The sequence below is a fragment of the Prionailurus bengalensis genome, chromosome D2 (assembly GCF_016509475.1).
Source record: "Prionailurus bengalensis isolate Pbe53 chromosome D2, Fcat_Pben_1.1_paternal_pri, whole genome shotgun sequence".
Lineage (NCBI taxonomy): Eukaryota > Metazoa > Chordata > Mammalia > Carnivora > Felidae > Prionailurus > Prionailurus bengalensis.
The window spans coordinates 17,600,687-17,616,338 of NC_057351.1; positions in this window are offsets into that span (position 1 = coordinate 17,600,687).

Sequence of the window (15,652 nt, forward strand, 5' to 3'; positions counted from 1 at the left end):
ATTCCATTGTGTATGTGTGAGTGTGTATACATAAGTAAATACACACACATACTTGATGAAGTTTGGAAGTATCGGGTTCGAGAGCAAACGGCTAAGAAAGAATTCTGGAGATGTTTTTGCTGCAAAAAGGTGATTTTATTACAGCACGGGGACCGAACCCGTGGCCAGAAAGAGCTGCCCTGGAATTGTGAGGAATGACTATTCTTTTAAGTTTGTGGAGGGAGTGGGGACAGAGATAGGGTAAAGGTCTAAGGAATTTTGAAGCAAGGCTTTTAGGACCTTGAGGGGCGAGCTGTTATTAAGATAAGGTGAATGGGGTGCCTGGGTGGCTCAGTCGGTTGAACGTCCAACTTCAGCTCGGGTCATGATCTCACAGCTTGTGAGTTCGAGCCCCGCATTGGGCTCTGTGCTGACGGCTCGGAGCCTGGAGCCTGTTTCAGATTCTGTGTCTTCCTCTCTCTCTGCCCCACCCCTGCTCACGCTCTGTCTCTCTCTATCAAAAATAAATAAACATTTAAAACAATGTTTACAAGATAAGGTTACTCTTAGTCTTTAATAAAATATAGATATCAAGGCACGAAGGCAGCAACGTGAGTTGCTTGGGGAAGGTCACGCTCTGCCTGTTTCAGGGGCCTGTGGGCTGCAAGCTGGAAGGACATTTCATTTAAGCTACATTTCTCTTGCCTTTGCTTTCCTCATCAATACGTACCACTTCTTTATCCGTTCATCAGTCAGTGGACCCTTGGGCTGCTTCCATAGTTTGGCTCTTGTAAATAACGCTGCCATAAACACAGGGGTGCACGTATCCCTTCGAATCAGTGTTTCTGTGTTTTGGGGGTACATACCCAGCAGTGCGATTACTGGATGGTAAAGTAGTTCTACTTTTAACTCTTTGGGAAACCTCCATACCCTTTTCCACAGCGGCTGCACCGGTTTGCATTCCCGCCAACGGTGCACGAGGGTTCCTTTTTCTCTGCATCCTCGCCAACCCTTGTTGTGTCTTGTGGTTTTTATTTTGGCCATTCGGACAGCTGTGAGGTGACATTGGCCTTGTTAATTTTAAAGTCCGGAGCTAGGGGAGGTTCTAGGAAGCTTGGGAAGTCCGGCTGGTTCTCGCACGGGCCCGGCTCTCTGCAAATAAACAGAGCACGGAGTGAACGATATGGGTGTTGGGAAAGAAGGATGTGTAGGTACAATCGGGGTATAAAAGAAAGCGAAATCAGATCCACTTGGCAAGAAGTTCAGGAAAAACTTTTTTCTTTTTTTTTTTTTTTCAACGTTTATTTATTTTTGGGACAGAGAGAGACAGAGCATGAACGGGGGAGGGTCAGAGAGAGAGGGAGACACAGAATCGGAAACAGGCTCCAGGCTCTGAGCCATCAGCCCAGAGCCTGACGCGGGGCTCGAACTCCCGGACCGCGAGATTGTGACCTGGCTGAAGTCGGACGCTTAACCGACTGCGCCACCCAGCCGCCCCGGGAAAAACTTTTTTCTATGAAAAAATTGTACAAGAGTCTTGACTGAGACTTGCAACATGGATATACAATCTTCAAGAAGCCAGAGGGCCCAGCAGAGTAAAAACTACTTAAAACTCAGACAGGGGCGCCTGGGTGGCTCGGTCGGTTAAGCGTCCGATTTCAGCTCAGGTCGCGATTCGGCAGTTTCTGAGTTCGAGCCCCGCGTCCGGCTCTGTGCTGACAGCTCAGAGCCTGGAGCCTGCTTTGGAATCTGTGTCTCCTTCCCTCCCTGCCCCTCTCCCCCTCTCAAAAATAAATAAACATTTAAAAAAAAAAAAGCTCAGAGGCAGTCCTCATGTTTTCAACCATAGAGTCCTCCAGGGTTCTGTGAAATATTTGTAAAACATATAGAGTGTCAGCGGGATGTCTGACACCTAGTAAACACTCAGTAGATGTAAGTTGTGGCCACTGTCGCTTTTGGCTTGCCGTTATTATGGTCACCTCCGATCTCCTTGAAACACGCCTCTGCTCCAGCCAGCTCAGCCTTCCTATCTCGCTAGTGGCCTGGCGGACAGCGACGCCCTACCTTCTACATATCATCCTCTATCACACGAGACTCTGAGGCACGTGTTCTCCTGACGCCCGTCACACAAAATCCAACTCTACCTCCTCCCACGGTTCTCCAACACCCCCGTCAAGGTCAGATGAAACCAAGGTGCGTAAAGCGGCTCACCCAGCAGAAAACCTTCCTCCAAGAGATCTGTCTACTTCAAAAATCACATAGGATTACTTCTCGGGGGTCAGATGTCTCATAAATGCTGTGGTCTGGGGCACTTTCTTTCGGGCAAGGAGGTAATGCTCACAAAATGGGCCTCTTGTTCTCAGGCCCAAGGCGTTCAAGAACCTTGAAAGCGCTCTTCCGGCTCAGCCCCGGGTGACGCACGGCTCACTCTCGTGTCCCTCTTTTTCTTCCTACTTCCGTGAGGACATCTGTGCCCGTTCCCCTCTGGGAGTTGTTATTCGTAGCTCTAATGTGGCTGATTGTTTCTCTGTCCGGAGATTTGAAATACACAAAACATCCATACATACCGTAAATGTTTACCCTCTGGGGAGAAACTGTCTGCCATTTAACCTTAGGTAAGTCCGGTGGTCCCAAACCCCAGACAGGGAGGGAAGACGCAGGCTTGAAGTGGGTTTGCTTCGTGCTCTGGGGGAGAAGAGGTTGGGCTGTAGAGTTTTGCAAACAAAGTTCTAGGGTCTTGGCTTAGGATACTGGGATTATCTATCTGAAATCTACATTTATCCGCGGGCACGCACAAAATAAGTTTAGAGTCCCAACGTAGCTAGAAATCTCAGCTCCGTGTTAAGGAGCCAACCTTAACTTCCATCCCAAAGGGTGAGGTGGTGCTAGAATCCAAGCTTACTTACCCCAGCAGACTAGTGGCACCTCTCTGTCTCTCTGTCTCTGTCTGTGTGTGTCTCTCTCTCTCACACACACGCCCCTCTAGACATAGCCTTCATTTCCTTTCAGCCTATGGTTATTTTTCAATTTAACATTGATAGTGGTCCTATGAGCCAGTAACTTGACTTATCTCCAAAGAACCCAAAATGACAGATGGAAAATAAAGATAGATAACACACCCAGCTAGGCTCATATTCTCTAAAAGCAGAAAAACGGTGGGTTTCGACTGTAGCCACATGAGTGGCAGGAACGTGTCCACACCCTGAGTTGCCTGTCGCCCTGTTTCCAGTCCCTTCTCTCGCAGGGACTGAATCTGAATTTTTGGTGCATGAAATTCACTGAGTTTATCTTTACTCATTTGATAAGTTTTTAAGCTTGCAAATGAAAAATCATCGCTTCCCAGTGAAGTTATAGTTCCATAAGAAGCTCTTACTCATTTTTAGAATTTTGATATTTTGGAATTTGTGGGCTATGTGTTTCTTTACCGACGGTAATCCAAAAATAGCTACGCATGTTCTAAACAGAGCAGGTATTCGTGGATGCTTATTACTGAGGATGATTGCAGTGGTGTTTCTGGAGCACAGTGGGAAGGGTTGGAAACTTCCTTGGCCCGAAGAAAGACACACGGGACCTTGAGAGAACAAAGAAGAAATGTGTTTCTCTCCTGTATTCGCTAAAGAGTAGAGGGCACCATCATTCACCCAGTTACCAAAGCCAGACAGCCAGAAATCAGAATAGTTGCTGAGCGAATCCCTGATTCATCTCTATTCACGCCACAGGCACTGAATCACTGGCGTTCATTGATTCTATCATTGCATAATGGTCCGGTTCACCCCTCTGTTATATCTCTTGCCCCTGCCTCTTGGAGTTAGGCTCTTTCCCCTCTCTCTCTTGAAGACAAGGGCAGTCAACCTTCTTGAGCATTGTCTGTGTACCAAGCACTGTGGTCTGTGCAAGGCATACAAAAAAATACGAAGAAGAAACATGAATTTATGCATCCAAAGGAAAAGAAAAAAGTACTTAAAACATTACTCAGGTATTTAATATGTGCCAGGTGCCGTGTTAGATGCCAGGGGTGGAGGGAGTGAGGGGACAAGCGCCACAACGTTTCTCTCCTCTTTTTAAGAACAATAAACCCTCCTCCCCGAAGCAAGCAAACAAACCTGCAAAACCCAGCCTCAACTCGCTTGGGCTCACAGAATCCAGGGAAAGTCTCAGCAGGCAAAAAGCAAGAAGGGTAGGTTGTATCCAAGCCTCAGGAATGCAAATACCCCGCACAAGATTTTCCACCTCCTTTCTCTACGTGTTGGCTTCATTTGGAAGCCTCCGCGTGGCAGCCGCATTCTCTAGAGTCTCATCGTCTACGCCCCTCTACCCCAGTCCTTCCTTAGGTGACCCAGTTTGGGGCTTGGAGTAGGTCTCTAACTGGCCTCGCTTGCCCTGAATGCCCACCCCCGGCAAATGAACTGTGACCCAGGGGGCAGAGGAGCACGGCAGTTCCTGGACAGCCACACACGGGGGTGGGCGGGGGGCCAGCTCCTAGCAGAAGAGGAGGGGGACGTGGTGGACACAGACGTCCGTCACACTGGGGACCCAGAGGGCTATAATGCCGTGTGGTGGGTGCGATGGGATGGGTGTTCCAGGACACCAGGGGGTAACGAACGAAGGAAAACCCGGGGTGGCAAGGTCTGAACCAAGAACCGAGCTGGACATTTTTGCAGAACGTCCATGTGGAGATCAGGGGAGGTTTGGACTGAAGATAAGGACCTGGAGTCATCAAAGCCGACGTCCTCAGATATTAGCTGACTCTGGGGGGGTAATGAAATTAGCAAGAGGGCAGAGGAAGCAGGGAGGAGATAACTACCTGTCAGTCTAGTGTTGGGAGAGCCCAGACCTAATTTCCATATGAAACCCTGTAAAAGTGCTTCCTCATGATTACTTTTCAGAGAAAGCAGAACTTTGACATTTTAGTGGCTAATAACCATTCCCGGAGTTCTCCTTGAATCCCTTTATTCGATAAAGTAGGCGATTCAATTGGGAAAAAAAAAATGCACTTTTATGAAGCTCGGTGAAGTTATTTTTATTTTTGGATGAAAAAAAAGAAATCTCAGCCTTAAGCCAGAATCTAGGCTGAAGGAGTGACTCCCATGGTCCACTGGAGCCCAGGAACTGGGGGGGTGGGCGCAAGGGCCTGGGGGGGTGATGACGTTATCGGCAACGGAGCGTGAAATAACCCGAGGTCCGGCCAAGACCCTCTCTCGAGACACAGTGAGGGGCTGTGGAAAAGCTAATCAAAGGAGGATTTTTAAAAAATGGGGGAGGCATAGGAGTGTGGGAGGGACAGGGTGTGTTAGTCACACTTCTGTTGTGCTCCCCTGAGACTGTGTGGCTCTGCTGAGGAATGGAAATAAACTGAGGGGGGCGCCCAGTGGCTCAGTCAGTTAAACTTCGACTTTGCCTCCGGTCCTGATCGCGCAGTTCGTGAGTTCGAGCCCCGCGTTGGGCTCTGTGCTGACAGCTCAGAGCCCGGAGCCTGCTTCAGATCCTGTGTTTCCCTCTCTCTCTGCCTCTCTCCCACTCATGCTCTCTCTCTCAAAAATAAAATAAACATTGAAAGAAAGAAATGGAAACAAGCTGAACTGACCGATAGTAATCACTACTGTGCAAACCATACATTCCCAAGGGTCTCTCCAGGTAATAAATGCTTCCCCACCCGGAAACTGGGGAGCCTTGTGGATTACCTCGGGAAATATCCTGGGCTTCGGTATAAGGGGAATTATGACTGGTGTTTCAGAGGTTATATCCCAAAGGGCGAACCTTGGTTCCCTCAGATGGAAACCCTTCCCAGAGGACCCCGGATTTACTAGAAAACAGCCTCAGGTTGAGGGACAAATTTCCTGTCGTCATATCCACAACTCTGTCCCTGGTCGCCTTGAAGCAGCACGTACATTCGCTAACCAATGCCATGTTCCAGCCGAGAACACCCATCAGGCTGGGTGTAGCCAGCGGTATTTGGTGGTCAGTTTTCTCAGCATTCTCCTGGAGGTAAACTTCCTATTTTCCAGACTGATGGGTTGCGGGCTGTCACTCTAAAGAGACGTGACAACTTGTCGCAGGCAAGTCTGGCATGTTCAGCAACCCACAGTGACAGGATGGTTGCACTCAGACGCTGGGCAGACGTTTGGCTCATAACTGAGCGCCGTGGGGCGCTCTCTCTGAGAAGGTCCCCTCCCCCAAGGGACAGCAGGGAGCAGCAGCCTTGCCCCTCCCCTGGCTGGTTACTAAGGGCTTCTGGAAAGACCTAGTGAAGGTCTGGCATCCGGATCCTTTGAGATGCCTTAGACTTTTCCTACATATGTGGTCGTGAGAACAGAAAATTGAGGGGGACCGTGTGTGGCTTCCATTGGGAGCTTGAAGTCCACTTCAGAAAAAGGACAAAGTGTTTCTAAGGAACATTCTCACCCTCCCTTCACCCCTCTAATTTCAATATGCAGAAGGTGAAGGACAGAGAGGTCCAGGTGTCGCACAGTGGGTGTCAAGGGAACAGAGGGAGCAATGGCCCCGACTGGGGGCTGGTGGGCAGGGGCTGGGTACTCTTGAACTTCGGCAGAGGCCCGGGCACCCACTGATTGCTGAGATGCGCCAGCCCGTCGGTGACCTGGGAAACCAAGAGGCACGTGGGCCGTAGGGGAGACAACGTCAGGCACGTTACACCTTGCAGCCCGAGGGCCACATCCTTCTCTTCTCCTCAGCCATAGTTCTCTGCCATGGGGAGGGCTGGGTGTGGAAGGGACACTGGCAGGCCAAGCTACGATCCAGTCACTTCACACACTGTGACCAAGAACGTGCCAAGAAATGTGCCAGGCAGTGGAATGTCCTGGCGGCCATTCCCGTGGAAATTACATGTCCGTGGGGCGATTTGCTTCCAAACCCCAAATAAATAAGTACATTAAATAATCATGAATCACAGTAGGTTATGAAGGAAATAAACAGGGTGTGGTGGAGAATAATGGGGGGGGGGTGTCTCTTAGAGACCTCCAAAGGGTTGTGGAGACAGAATGAGAGGGAGCACACTGTGCAAGAGAGAAAGGGGAGGGGAGGGGAGGGGAGAGGGAAGGAGAGAGCAGCAGATGCAGGTGAGAAGAGAGTGGGAACAGAGCCCTTGGTGAGGTCGCAGAGAAGAAAGCAGTGACTGATGGAGAGGGAGCTGGGGTAGGAGTGGTTAAGATGATGCTGGATAGACGGGGGCCGGGTCGTGCAGGACCTTGGAGCCAGGGTGAGAAGTTTGGGTTTCATTGTAAAGGCAATGGGATGCTGCTGAAAGGGGGCCAGGCTGGAGAGAAACTCCTTATGGTGCATGAAACAGAACATAAGAAAAAAAACCAGGGAGATGGCAAGGGCTGGTGTAAAAATGGCTTCGTGTTGATATCTCAATGACTTGAGACGCTGCTCACTTCTTCTGGTTTCTGGTGCCTCTTTTATTCTTTGCACCGGTGGCTCTCAATCCTGGCTCATCAGAATCACTTGCTGGAGCTCTGAAACATTTACTGATTTTGCCCACCCTTTACCAATTAGGTCGGAGTCCCCATCACGGTGGACAGATACAGGAAGAACTGGAGTAAAACACCGTAACTTAGGTAAGACAAAGGTTTAGCATCCGTGAACTAGACAAACACCTTGTCTTTGGAGTCCGTAAGAACGGGGTTTTTAAAACCTAATAGATGAGATCCTTCATAGAGAAGAAACAGATATGGCCAGCAAGGTTCAAAAGACACTCAATTCCTCCAGCGATTGGGGAAATGCAAAACGAAATGGCAATACGGGGCTGTTTTTCACCTCCAAGATGGATTTTTAGAAGGAAAAGGATCACAATGGGTAAGGAGGCATGGGAACTGGTGTGTTTAGATCCTGTGGAGGCATAAATTGGTCCAGCACTTTTATTTTATTTTTTAATATTTATTTATTTAGTGTGTGTGTGTGTGAGAGAGAGAGAGAGAGAGAGAGAGAGAAAGAGAGAGAGAGAATCCCAAGCAGGCTCCAAACTGTCAGTGTGGAGCCTGACGCGGGGCTCGAACCCATGAACCGGGAGATCAGGAGCCAAAATCAAGAGTCGACGCTTAACCGACTAAGCCACCCAGGCGCCCCGGTTCAGCACTGTTGAAAGAGTTGGCAATACTCATTGAATGACAGAGAGCATATGCCCACCAATCTAATCTAGTCATTGCCCTCTGGGTCTCTCCTCTACAGAAATACGTGTGTGTTGCACTTAGAGATACGCGGACAAGTGCGGCATAGCAGGTGTTTTTTCTGAAGGAACCCCCCACATCCCCATTAAGAGAGAAATGGCATAATGACTTAGGGAATAAAAAAAACTGCTCGTTTTGTTTGAAAAAGGAGATGTTGATGTAAAGAGACTGGCAGAGAAGCATGTCTCGGATATTCTTCCGTGAAAAAAGCCAGCTAGAGAATATTACGTACAGTGGGAGCCCTTTGTGTGATCCCGTTATATTCGCGTGTGTGTCCTCGGCGCCTGGGGACCCCAGTCAGTTAAGCATCTGACTTCAGCTCAGGTCGTGATCTCATGGTTTGTGAGCCCGAGCCCCGCGTCAGGCTCTGTGCTGACAGCTCGGAGCCTGGAGCCTGCTTTGGATTCTGTGTCTCCCTCTCTCTCTCTGCCCCTCCCACATTCTCATTCTGTCTCTCTCAAAAATAAATAAACATCAAAAAAATTTTTTTTAAAAGAATAAAAAAAAAAAAAAAAGAATCAAGAGCCGGCACGAACTTTCCCGCCGTCTGAAAAGAGCAGAAGGTAAGGGTTTGGAAGCAGAGGAAAACCTGATACTGCCCCAGGGGTAGCAAACATCAGCAAGGAAGGAGTCCCATGGGCCCTGCGGGGCTCGACCCGGGGAGTGGGTACCTCAGTGTGCCAAAGATGCCAGTGCTCCTGAGACACAGAATCGGTGGAGCCACTGGATCTGAGAGGACCCCTGGGCTCACGATGGGGGATGTCCTCCTTGGCTGGCACGGGATCCTGGGATCCCTGTGTCATTCTTGGGGTGAGGAAGCCCCAGTGACGGAGGATGGGGGCTTGGAGTCAGATTTAAATTTGATTTAAAAAAAAAATAAAGGAATGTAACATTTCAAGTGACCTCTGATTTGGGAGGAAGAGGTCTCTACATGTTTCCAAATACCCGGAGAAAAGACCAGAGGGTATATGTTTACTGCTGGTAGCTCATAGCGGTTACCCCGGGGAGAGGAGAGAAAGAAGAGAAATTGCTTGAACAGGAAGGCGGGGACTCTCCCCCTTCCTGTTTTACTCTCCCCCTTCTCTGTTGTTTGAATTTTTGACATTGAACATCTATCACTTTTGTGTGTGTGTGTGTGTGTGTGTGTGTGTTTTACAGTTGAGAGTTTTCCAGTTCTGCACAGTCCCAAGTTACCCCAACAGGCTGCCTGGCCCTGGAGACGCTCCTGACCCCGTCTCTTGGGGCCCTGAGTCCTGAGATTCATTTCAGCTCTTCTCTAGCACCCCATGTGTCTCTCCGGGGTCTCTGGTCCCCTGTCCTCGGCTGCTTTCTGTGCCCACACCTGCCACGACAGCACCAACCGCAGCCACCACCGCTTGGCATCCTCTCGGTGTCTACTCTGAGCCACAGAGACTTGACTGGCTTGTGTTGGCAACCTCTCTCCCTGGGTCTAGTCAAGTTAGTTAACAGCTGCTTTCTCCCGCTTGGGGGAAAACATCATCTGCACAGGCACTTCTGGAAAGCAGTCGTGGGAAAAATACGGGATTGGGAGCTTTGATATCAGGACCCCAAAGATCAGAAGTCAGGGCCCTTTGGGGCTTGGAGTAACTTAAGGAAGGCAGCTATCAGCCATCATATAACCTCCTCTGGCTCCCAGTCTCAGAGAGGATTATGTGATATCACTTGTTGGGGTGGACATATCATTGGACCTAGGGTTTGGATACTTGAGGAGGTATTCTGAAGTCAAGTGCGTACGAAAGAGAAAGCCTACTCCTTATTTCCTCTCCAAATACCACGTCACTATGAACAGCGTAAGCACCCGCACTGCCCGACGCCGTGCTAACAGCCTTGGGAAGGATCGGAGAGGGTGGCCTGGGAACTCCGCCTTTCACTTAAAAGCGTTTGTTGTGGGAGATTCCTTCCCAGCTTCTCCTGGGGAACCCTTGCTTTCTGGGGATATTCAGCCTGCCCCCTTGGCATTTGAGTCTGCCTTGTAGCAAATTTGCAGAATTACAGGGATCCCACATTACCAAACAAGGGAAAGGGTCAACATCCTTTGCAGAGGCAGGGTCTGTGACGGGGGCGCATTTACGGAGGAGGAATGAAACCGACAGGACTGGAGCACGTTCAAGTCTGGAACAGCTGTGAGGGCGGATTTTGCTGCCCCGTTTCTGAGGGGGCCAGCCTCAGTAGCATCAGATTTTTTTTTTAAGTTTCTTTATTTATTTTGAGAGAGAGCACATGCGCAGGAGAGGGGGGAGAGGGGGCACGGAGAGAGAGAATCCCAAGCAGGCTCTGCGCTGACGGCGTGCAGCCCGACGCGGGGCTTGAACTCACGGACCTGAGCCGAGATCAGGAGTCAGATTCTCAACTGGCTGAGCCACCCAGGAGCCCCAGCATCAGACAGACTTGTGGTTGGCCTCTACCTCCTAGCAGGTGTGTAACCTCCAGACGGTTCCTCAACTCCCACAACCTCCGTTATCTTTAGCCTCCTGAGATAGGTCGTGGGTACGCTTCTGGAGTGTTTGAGGGTTAATGAAGAACAAAGAGCCTGCGTGCCTACGTCTTTGATTGCAGTATTGAAACAAGAAAGCACCGATTGTTTCCTTCAAATCCCTGATGGGCTGGAAGGCTCCCGCCATCCGTCTTTCTTTCTTCATTTTGTTTTATTGTGGCCGATATATACAACCGACAATTTTCTAATTTGACCCTTTATGTGTACATTTCAGCGGCATCAGGTACATCGTTGGCCCCTGTCGCCGCCGTCCGCCTCCAGGACTTCTTCTCAAACTGTAATTATGTACCAGTCAACGAGCATCCCCCTGCCCCGTCTCAGCCCCTGGCCTCCACCATTCCACTGGCGTCTCTGAATTCGGCTCCTCTTGGAAACTCATGTAGGCGGAATAGCACAGCATGCACCCTTTTGTGATGGGTTTATTTCACTCAGCACAATGTCCTCTGAGTTCATCCAGCTTGTACCGCGTGTCAGAAATTTTCTCCAGCCACTTTTGCAAGGAGAAGCTCCCTCCCCTCCGCATTAGCTCTCTGTTCCCTTGAGCAGTCAGGAAAGAGGTGTGGAGGAGGAGGGTGGCTGATCCGTGCAGGCCTGTCCTTTTTTGCCAGTTGTGAAAGGGTTACCTTGGCAACGAATCACTTCTCTAATGTCTTTAAGGTTGTAAACAGATGATCAAATCACAAGAGCCAAAGATTATGAAAGCTGAGGGTACCTATAGGGAGGGGAGCATTGAATTAATTAAACAAAACATGGGGCGCCTGGGTGGTGCAGTCGGTTAAGCGTCCGACTTCAGCCAGGTCACGATCTCGCGGTCCGTGAGTTCGAGCCCCGCGTCAGGCTCTGGGCTGATGGCTCGGAGCCTGGAGCCTGTTTCTGATTCTGTGTCTCCCTCTCTCTCTGCCCCTCTGCCGCTCATGCTCTGTCTCTCTCTGTCCCAAAAATAAATAAACGTTGAAAAAAAAATTAAAAACAAAAACAAAAACAAAACAAAACAAAAAAAACAAACAAAACCAAACCAGAAGGCGATTGTGACATGGTTCCTACACTTCACCCTGAGTCCAAGAAATATATTTGAGGGGCGACTGGGTGGCTCAGTCGGTTAAGCGTCCAGCTTCGACTTAGATCATGATCTCACGGTTCGTGGTTTTGAGCCCCACGGCGGGCTCTGTGCTGACAGCTCGGAGCCTGAAGCCTGCTTCGGATTCTGGGTCTCCCTCTCTCTCCGCACCTCCCCTGCTCATGCTCTGTCTCTCTCGCAAAAGTACATAAACATTAAAAAATTTTTAAAGAAGAAATATGTTTGAGCACTCCACTACGTCCCAGGCACTGTGCTGGATCGTGGGGTGCAATGGGGAGCAGAATGAGACGGAGCGTCCACGGAGCCCGCAATTGGGGGGGGGGAGGGGGGGAGGGACACTGACACCATAATTACAAACACAGCTGAACTCTTGGAGGGAAAAGATCATGTCTTCACAAAAGCAGAGACCAAAGGGGCCTGACCTCCACCGGGCCCCCCCCCCCCCCCGAAAAGGTTTCCCTGGGGAAATTAACACGTAAATGGAGACCAGAAATATGAGTAGGCTTTGCGCTGGCAGCTTGGGGAAGGGACCCGCAGCCTGAGGCAGCTCAGCGAGCCCCCCCACGCCCGCCCCGGGAACCCGAGAATACTCATCCACTTCTTAGATCAGCGATTCCAAATCCTCCGGGAACAAAGGCCACCTTACCTTGCCCGCCACACACGGAGGCCAAGGTAGGAATAACACTTGGCTGGAAAACCTCTTCCTGAGGTTTGAGGTTTAGTCTGTGCTGCCCCTGGCTCCATATGTTTCAGAGGAGGGGCTCCGGGCTGGTGGCCACCAAGGCAGGGACCTGGAGGGACTGTGCTAGAGGACAGCCTGGATCAGGGGCGCTCAGACGGGGATGCATGTGACTGGCCAGGAGGCCCCTGGGGACGTGGAGAAGAGGGTGCGGCTCTCGGGGAAGATGGGAGCCACGGAGTAAGAACAGAGTCTGGAGGTCAGGGCGCAGGGGGCGGGGTAGACTTGAGTATAACTAGAAAGTCAAAGAGGAAGCCACCCACCTGAGAGACGGGCTGTGCCTGGTGGGACACGGGTGCCCTGGCCTCACAATATTATCCTTGGGGGGCGAGATTAGGCTCGCTCACAGCAGTGCACGCAGGCACCCTGGCCGCTCGGTCAAGACTGACGCAGGCCTGGAGGGGGCTCATCTTTGATTCTGCAGGATTCGGAGGCCGGCTGAACAGCATGGAAGTGATGAAAGAGAAGGAGGGAGGGCAACGTATTTCACGGTTATCTGGGGGGCTATTGGGAGGAAGATGGTCTGTGCTGGCGATAAAACAACATTGTGGTCAGGGGTCTCCGAGACCACCCTCGAGATAAGTGGAAAGATCACACCTTTAGCCAGAAGGTGTGCCCGCGATTCGCCAGAGGGACTTAACGAACCCGGCAAAGCTGTTAACGGGTTAACGGTCACGGTTATGGTTCACTGCGGTGAAAAGATGCAGATTCAAAGCAGCAAAGGGAAAAGGCGTGAGGGGATGAGGTCCAGGAGGAGCCAGATTCAAGCTTTCAGGTGTGCTCTGTCCCCGAGCTGTGCAGACAGCAGTTACTTCTGCCAGCGATGACCGGTGACAGCGCGCATGGGGCACTGACGGGGGGGCTGGTCACGTCAGTGTGGGACACCCACATGGCCAACCTTAGTTCTCCGTCTCCAGGACTCAAACTGATATGGCATGGCCCAAGGTCCCCACCACAAATCCTGCTGTTACTGCCATGGACTATCTGCTGTGGCCAAAGCTCTGGGTATACAAAAGTAGTCTTACCAGGCGGCGTATCCGAAGGGGCTTAGAATCCGTCTCCAAGGAACCACTCAAGGGCTAGTTTCTTTAGAATGTGCGAGGTTCGAGCCCCCCACCCCACCCCAGACCTGCTGAACGGCCACAAGCATGAACAGCCAAGTCAAGAGACTGAAGAAAAACCTCCACCAGAAAAAGGAAGAATTCTCATCATCACTTTCAAAATTTTGCTTTGCCTCACCCTTGAATCCTGGCCCTTTCAGGCCTCCAGAATGCCAATCACAAGTTCCATGTGACTTCGGCCAGGTGCCCTCACCACCCGTGTCCTCTCCTTGGCCGGGAACTGGGCAGGCTGGGGTGGGGCAGGGAGGCATGAAATCCACCAGGATCAGATATTTTAGGCCCCCCGCTCGGAAGTCACCATGAAACTAGCCTGGCTCTGCAGGGATGCATATGGAAATCTGTGGGTTTCTCCCAGGGTTCATTCCAGCATTTGCCACACCCACACAGATGGTGTGAGCGAGGTGTTTTATCCCCCACCCCGTAATCACCGCGAAGCTGAGATACGCACTGTCTGGCCACCTCGCCCAACATGCTCTCCCGTCTCCCTCCCCCCACCCCCACCAAATAACGCTTATTTTAGGATGAAACAGATTTCTTCATTAACTTACAGGCCTCAGCATTTTACCAAACTGTTTCTAGTTGCAACTTCTTAAAGGCATCTAACCAAAGAGAAATTATCTTCCCTGGGAAAGGTTTCAAATATATCCAAGCAAAACAAAAAGGGTTTTAGACGGAATGAAAAGTAACTTTACCCACCCCACCCCCCACAAGGTGATTTTTACCAACAAGCCGTGTATCTCCTCGTGACAGGAGGCCACTTTACAGTGAGGTCCTTTTCGGTAGCAAACATGCCCATGAGTCTGCCATGGACTTTATCCTTTCTTTCAGGTCGAGCTTTCTAGAGATGCCGTAAGGGTTAAACTGTAGTGTAGGGCTAACCTGTAGCTTGAGAGATAGCAGCTTTGTGTTGACACTGTAGCTTGAAACATAACAGCTTTGTTTTGACACTGAAGGTTAAGAGATAACAGCCTTGCTTCACTCTTGTAAATTACGCTTCCTACTCTTGTAAATTAGGCTTCACCAATCAAGGAAACAAAAGTTCAAAGAAAAGAGCATCAGAGGCAGGGTCAAGGAGATCCACTGGTTGCGACTTAACTTAACGACTTAACGGCAGAAAGTCTAAAATAATCACCCCATCCGGGAACTGTTTCTAACTCATCTGGGAACTATTTCTTTGTTCTGTTCCCAGGTGATGATAAAACGATGTGATCGGCTGTAAAAACTCTGCACCCCGGCTGTTCGGGGCCGCACTCGGATCAAAAGTGTTGGTCCCGACCGGTCGTTGCAATAAACTTTGTTGTGACTGTCACCGGTGCCCGTAGCATTCTGTTTCGGGTGTCGTGTGGATGCAACAGTGCAATGCCATCATTCACACTAACGACTGCTGTTACAGGAATATCTGGGCTTTTGGTATTTATCAAATCATTTTGCCTGTTCTGTTCCATCTAAAAGCCGGGGCCACAGGTCAGCACTGAGTGGAGAGGATATTCAGCAGGTGCACACGAGGCTGGCGTGCTGGTCCGGGTCGGTATGCCCGGTGACTGCTCACGCCAGCTGATTGTTAAATACTTTGAATGTCACATCACATTTCACGTGGGAAGTGCGAGCATGGGAGGCCCTGAGTCATACCCTATTTGGTGGAGCATATTATAAATGGATAACAAGATTTTCTTAACCAAAAGTGTGCAGAACAAAAGGCTTAATTCTGGGCACCATCGGCAGATCCCAGAACAGTAACACATCCGAGCGCTTTCATGAAGCTAATCTTAGTATTTATGATGGCCTACTTATTCCCGTTTTGTTTTAGAATCTTTGTTCACCACTCACAAAAATGTATATACCCGCAGCATTTGTTGTGTGATCAGGGTGCAATTTCCTCCAGGACACGTTGCTAATCAGGGCTTTAAGTTATAAAGGGCAGAAGGCTGTGGGTATCTCCCCCCCACCCCACCCCCACCCCCCGTGAAGTGAATACTTTTCTGTACCAGCCTTTCTCAAACCCATGCTCAGTAGGATGACAGGTAAACCGAAGAG